The sequence below is a fragment of the Saimiri boliviensis genome, chromosome 3 (genome assembly GCF_048565385.1).
Source record: "Saimiri boliviensis isolate mSaiBol1 chromosome 3, mSaiBol1.pri, whole genome shotgun sequence".
Classification (NCBI taxonomy): Eukaryota; Metazoa; Chordata; class Mammalia; order Primates; family Cebidae; genus Saimiri; species Saimiri boliviensis.
In genome coordinates this window covers 87,618,856-87,624,926 of record NC_133451.1, presented here as the reverse complement: position 1 = coordinate 87,624,926, position 6,071 = coordinate 87,618,856, and positions in this window count along the sequence as shown.

Here is a 6,071-nt window from a genome sequence, read left to right as displayed (position 1 = left end):
AACTTGACTTCTTAAAATTGTTGGTAATAAAGTCATACTTCCATTTGGTTGTGAACATAAACAAAAAATTTCACGTAAAAGTACGTTAGCTTACCAAAAATTAATAATCTAATGGTATGGTGTTCTCTGATATGAAATATTTGACAATTATAGCTGCACAATTGGCACTATCATGCTCAGAAAAGTGAAATGTGGACACAATACTCAATTTTAGTTTCTACTAAGCATATTATTTGCCCTCTTCAAGCAACCATCCACGTTATCTGTTAAGTAGAAGTTAGTACACTACCAAAGAATAGAAATAGTCATCCTAAATACATGAAGAGAGACAAAATCATATTTCAAAGATTCTGGTCCTGAGAATCAACAGAGCCTCTCTGAAGAAATGAACCTCAGATTAAATGAGAGCTAAGTGTGCTGATTACTCCCTCTGCTCACTTAGGAGTGGAAACAACAAGAAATAATTATCATTCTTCCACTCATTCATTCAACAAATACATACTCAGCACTAGTCAGCCTCTGGGCTTTTTCTCTTCTCTTTTTCTAATAATGGCACCTATATTTTTCTTTGGCATCTATAATCCCCTCCCCTTTCCCACTCACGGTTTACTTGACTCCGTTGGGGCTAATTTCCTTTCCTGGCATATGACCCAGGATTGGTCCATTAGTAGTTTTTTTAAAAAATTCTTTTGGCTATAATTATTGGTTCAAGGATGGCACATACCCAAAAATAGACCCATGGGACTCAATTCTGGACTTTTACTGGAAATATTGAGAAAGAATTTTTTTTTCCATTGGATTGGCTAACTTGAAAAACTGTGAATCCTGGGCCACCAGCAGCCATTTTTCTACCTCAATTTCATTCAGTTGGCAACTCAGACCCCTTGAGCTTGTAAAGTTAGGCCCTCCTTGCAGCCCTAAGGGACCATAATTGGTCTTTCAGGTAGTAGTTGTCAACCTTGGCTGCACATTAGAATCACCTGGGAAACTTACACAAACAAACAAATCTGATGCCCAAGTCACACCTCAGAACAATTTCACTCAGAATCTCTGGAAATAAGTCTCAGGCATCAGTGTTTTTTAAGGCTCCCAAGGTGACTTCAGTGTGCAGCGGAGTTTGAGACACGCTGGCCTATGTCAATCACAGTAATGCCTTTTCCTCTTGCTAGTGATTGTTCTGGGATAGGCATAGGACCCAGTTTTAGCTAACATGTATGGACCCAATTCCAGCCAAAAGGATGTTAGAGATAGCCCATTGCTTCTGGAAAATTTTCTTCCCAGGTGAAAAGACTGAGCCCATGAGGCATCCATCCTTCCATCCTTCTTCCTCCTTGAGCCAGTTCAGTGAAGAACAGTGGCAGCGGAATTGTTCCCATGAGATTTCAAACAAGCCTTGGGGACGTTAAGAGATGGTAGAACAGATAGGGAGAAAGAACCAGGGTCCTTGGGGATATTGTTGTTTTTTCATTAAACGTGGGACTGCTTACTTTCACTTTTCTTGTTGTGTGACATAATCAAATGTCTTGCTGCTTAATACGCAGTTAGTTGGGTGCTTTCTTTCTGTTGAAAATATTCTTAAAAAATAATTGGCCAGGCGCGGTGGCTCAAGCCTGTAATCCCAGCACTTTGGGAGGCCGAGGCGGGTGGATCATGAGGTCTGGAGATCGAGACCAACCTGGTCAACATGGTGAAACCCCGTCTCTACTAAAAATACAAAAAATCAGCTGGGCATGGTGGCGCGTGCCTGTAATCCCAGCTACTCAGGAGGCTGAGGCAGGAGAATTGCCTGAACCCAGGAGGCGGAGGTTGTGGTGAGCCGAGATCGCGCCATTGTACTCCAGCCTGGGTAACAAGAGCAAAAACTCCGTCTCAAAAAAAAAAATTAACTTATAACTTAAGAAATGTATTTTTGTCTGGGCACACCTGTAATCTCAGCACTTTGGGAGGCTAAGGTGGGCAGATCACTTGAGGCCAGGAGTTTGAGACCAGCCTGGCCAATATGCCAAAACCTAATCTCTACTAAAAATACACACACACACACACACACACACACACACACACACACACAAATTAGCTGGGCATGGTGGTATACACCTGTAATTCCAGCTACTTGGGAGGGTGAGGCACAAGAATTGCTTGAACCTGGGAGGCAGAAATTGCAGTGAGCCGATATCATGCCAAAATGAGAGACTCTGTTTCAAAAAAAATGAAAACAAATAGGTTTTCTCCAAACATGGCATGTTCTCACTCGTGAGTGGGTGTTGAACAATGAGAACACATGGACACAGGGAGGGGAACATCACACACCGGGGCCTGAGGACGTAGGGGGCTATGGGAGGAATAGCAGGGGCTGGGGGATTGGAGAGGGAAAGCATTAGGAGAAATGCCTAATGTAGATGACAGGGCAATGGATGCAGCAAACCACCACCATGGCAAATGTATACCTGTGTAACAAACCTGTACGACCTGCACATGTACCCCAGAACTTCAAGTATAATTTTAAAAATAGGTTTTCTATGTGAAATACTATGTAGCTATAAAAAAGAACAAGATCATGTCCTTTACAGCAACATGGATAGAGCTGGAGGTCATTATCCTAAGCAAACTAACACAGTAACAGAAAACCAAATACTGCGTGTTCTCACTTCTAAGCAGAAGCTAAACTCAAGTACACATGGATACTAGGAGGGGAACAACAGAAAAAGGAGGAAGAGGAGCAGAAAAACTGCCTACTGGGTAGTACGCTTATTATGTGGAAGTTAAATAATGTGTACACATAGAGAGCGGAATAATAGACGCTGGAGACTTGGGTTGGGACGTAGTGAGGGATGAGCAATTACTTCATGGGCACAATGTATACAATTCAGGTGACAGTGAAACTAAAAGCTGAGCTTTCACCACTATGCATGTAATAAACATGATATTTTATCAATGTAACAAAATGACAATGTACTTCCTAAATCTATAAATAAATGGTTTTCTGTTCCCTGCAGGCATTTTTATCTTTTCTTTCTTTAAATATAATTGGCTTTCACCATGTAAATTCATACTTCTATTTACATTAAAATTGTGTCTTTATATCAACATTTGAAATACAGACAGGTGTGGTTTTGTTGCTTATTGTTTCTGCTGATTCTTGCTCATGGTACCTTATTTCCTTGTGTACTGTATTACCACTGACTGCTGCTTTCCTTTGAAAAATTCTATGCAGAAAATATTTAAGGCCTGAGATGCAGGTGGGTTTCTCCATAAGGGATTTGTGTTTACTTCTGCCATGTTCTACAGGGGCACTATCAGTCCTAGAATATTTTAGGTTAACTTCAAGACTTGAATTTGGTGGGGACATCCCAGAAGATGTGAATTTTGCCTGTAAGATCTCTTTCAGGACAGGCTGGAGGGTGCAATTTCTGAGGAATAGCTTTATTATTTTTTCCCCCATACCCTGCCTAAATGCAAGACAACTTTCCTTTCAATTTTTGAAATTCCTTGAGGTTGGAGGAGTGGAGGGAGAAGAAAGCTTTATTATCAGTTCACTCTTACAGGCTTACATATGTGGTGGAAACTTTGAGGTCCCAAATACATTAGGAATTGACTTGTTAGACTTCCCAGTGTTATGATAGACGGGCTCTGTCTCCTGTCCTTCACACTCCACCAGGCCTTGAAACATGAAGCTAGTTTCAGCATCATAGCTTCGCTTACCTTTCTGGTTATCTCCTTTACATGCATTTTAGCCTGTTTCCTTACTATATTTTCAGCATTTTGATGCTTAAGTGCACGCATGCACACACACGTGCACACACACACACACACACACATACACAGCATTTGTAGTCATTTTCAGTAAGAAGTTTGATATAAGTGTGTTGGTAGCCACATTACAAATATGGGACTCATAGAGGCTGCCATCTTTCCAGAATATTTGTGGAATCCCTTTTCTCTTTCTGTTCTTATGGATCCTGCCCTAGCTGAAGTCACTGCTTCCCACCTGAACTGTTGAAATAGTTTTTTTTTTTTTTTTTCAGACCGAGTTTCGCTCTTGTTACCCAGGCTGGAGTGCAATGGCGCGATCTGGGCTCACCGCAACCTCCGCCTCCTGGGCTCAGGCAATTCTCCTGCCTCAGCCTCCTAAGTAGCTGGGATTACAGGCACGTGCCACCACGCCCAGCTAGTTTTTTGTATTTTTAGTAGAGACGGGGTTTCACCATGTTGACCAGGATGGTCTCGATCTCTCGACCTCGTGATCCACCCGCCTTGGCCTCCCAAAGTGCTGGGATTACAGGCTTGAGCCACCACGCCCAGCCCTGAAATAGTCTATTAAACAGTTTTCTTCATTTCCAATCATTGCCCATTAATTTCTTTTTTTATCCTGTTGACAAATACTTTGTAAAACACTGATCTACATGTGGTTTCTTTATTAAAAATAACAATATAGGCTCCCTGTTGCCTAACAGAGGCCACACTCTAGTCTTGTCCCAACTTGACTTACGTTCAACCACTTTCTTCTCCACACACCAAAGCATGACACTGATACCTACACTTTTATGATACTGATATACTTTTATGATACTGATATACTTTTGTACTTCCATGCCTTGGTTCAAATGAACACTCTGGGCATGTACTGGTCTCCGCATGCTCAATTTCTTTCTTCTTTCTGGACCAAGTCTACTGTCTTCTCTTCTCCGAGATCAGCCATAATTCACCCAGTGAGAGCTAACACTTTCTTCTGCTACTCTACCATATCACATATTAATAGTTTCTTTGCATGGTCGTCTGTCAAAATAGAATGTGAGCCCGAATGAAGTCAGGAAACAGGTTTTATTTACTTAGTTTTAAAATGTCTAGGCGTAAGCATAGTGCCTGCTCTGGAACCAGGGCTTAATAAATAAATGAATAAAGGCAGTTGACTTTATAAAATCTAGTGTGCAGTTTTTGTTTTAAATTCCCCACTGTGGCAGAGTCGTCATAGCATTTCAGAGTTAAAAGACACTTTAGAAATCATTAGTACAAGTGCTTTTATGAGCATAAAAAATTAAAGCTCAAAATAATTAAGCATAAAAGTTGACATCCACGAAAACTCAGTGGATGTTTGTTTTGAAAATGAATGCTATTTATTCACTGTTTACCGGACAGCAGCCATTGCTAAGTACGTTACATACTTTATTTCATTTTCTCCGTGACCCTATAAATTAGGGATATTTTCTTCATTTTATGCAGCATTTTATCAGTTATACCAACTATATGATCTGAAATCATGCCACAGGTTCAAGTTATTGGACCATTTCATGGCCCCTGGCACCTTCTCCTTCAGCCAGTGCCTGGCTGCTATGTAAAGGAAAATGTTTTATTGCCTCCTTAACACCTTCTGGTTACTCCAGGCTTTTAATTTTTCTCCCCCAGGGCTGTTCCCGACTTAGAGGTTAGAGCTTGAGCCTCTGTGCACTTTTTGCTTTTATCAAAATGGTGGCAAATCATTTTGTAAAGCTGTCCCCACGATTAAGGAGAGCTGCTGCTTCATAGAAAACAATTCCTGTATTTGGAACTCTAGTTTCTTAAAGGTACCACGTGCTTTTTCTATCTATTTTACGTATATCTCCTCTCACATCATGTCAACCAAGTCTGAATGATTAACTGATTTAAACAAGCATCATTTGATTCCATTAGGAATCCCTCAGTCAAAACAGTTTTCTAATTGTGTGGTTTATAACTCCTTTTACCAAGCTACCCTAGCTATATAGATATTTGAATTCTCACAAAATAATTTTCTAAATTTCCTAGCTACAGTAAGTTTTTTAATGGAATTTGATAAGGCTGAAATAGTTGGAGGCATTCATTATTAGTAAATTAGACATTAATTGGGAGCAATTAGCTATAGAAAGCCTTAGTAATTCATCCTAAATATAACCAAATATTTATTTGTAATAAAAATGTTGTTTTGCTTAAAAATAGGTATTGTTATCACTACTCTGCTCAAGCATTGATTAAGAAATCATAGAATTCTTTTTTTTTTTTTTTTTTTTTTGCAACAAGATCTCACCCTGCTGCCCAGGCTGGAGTGAAATGGCATAATC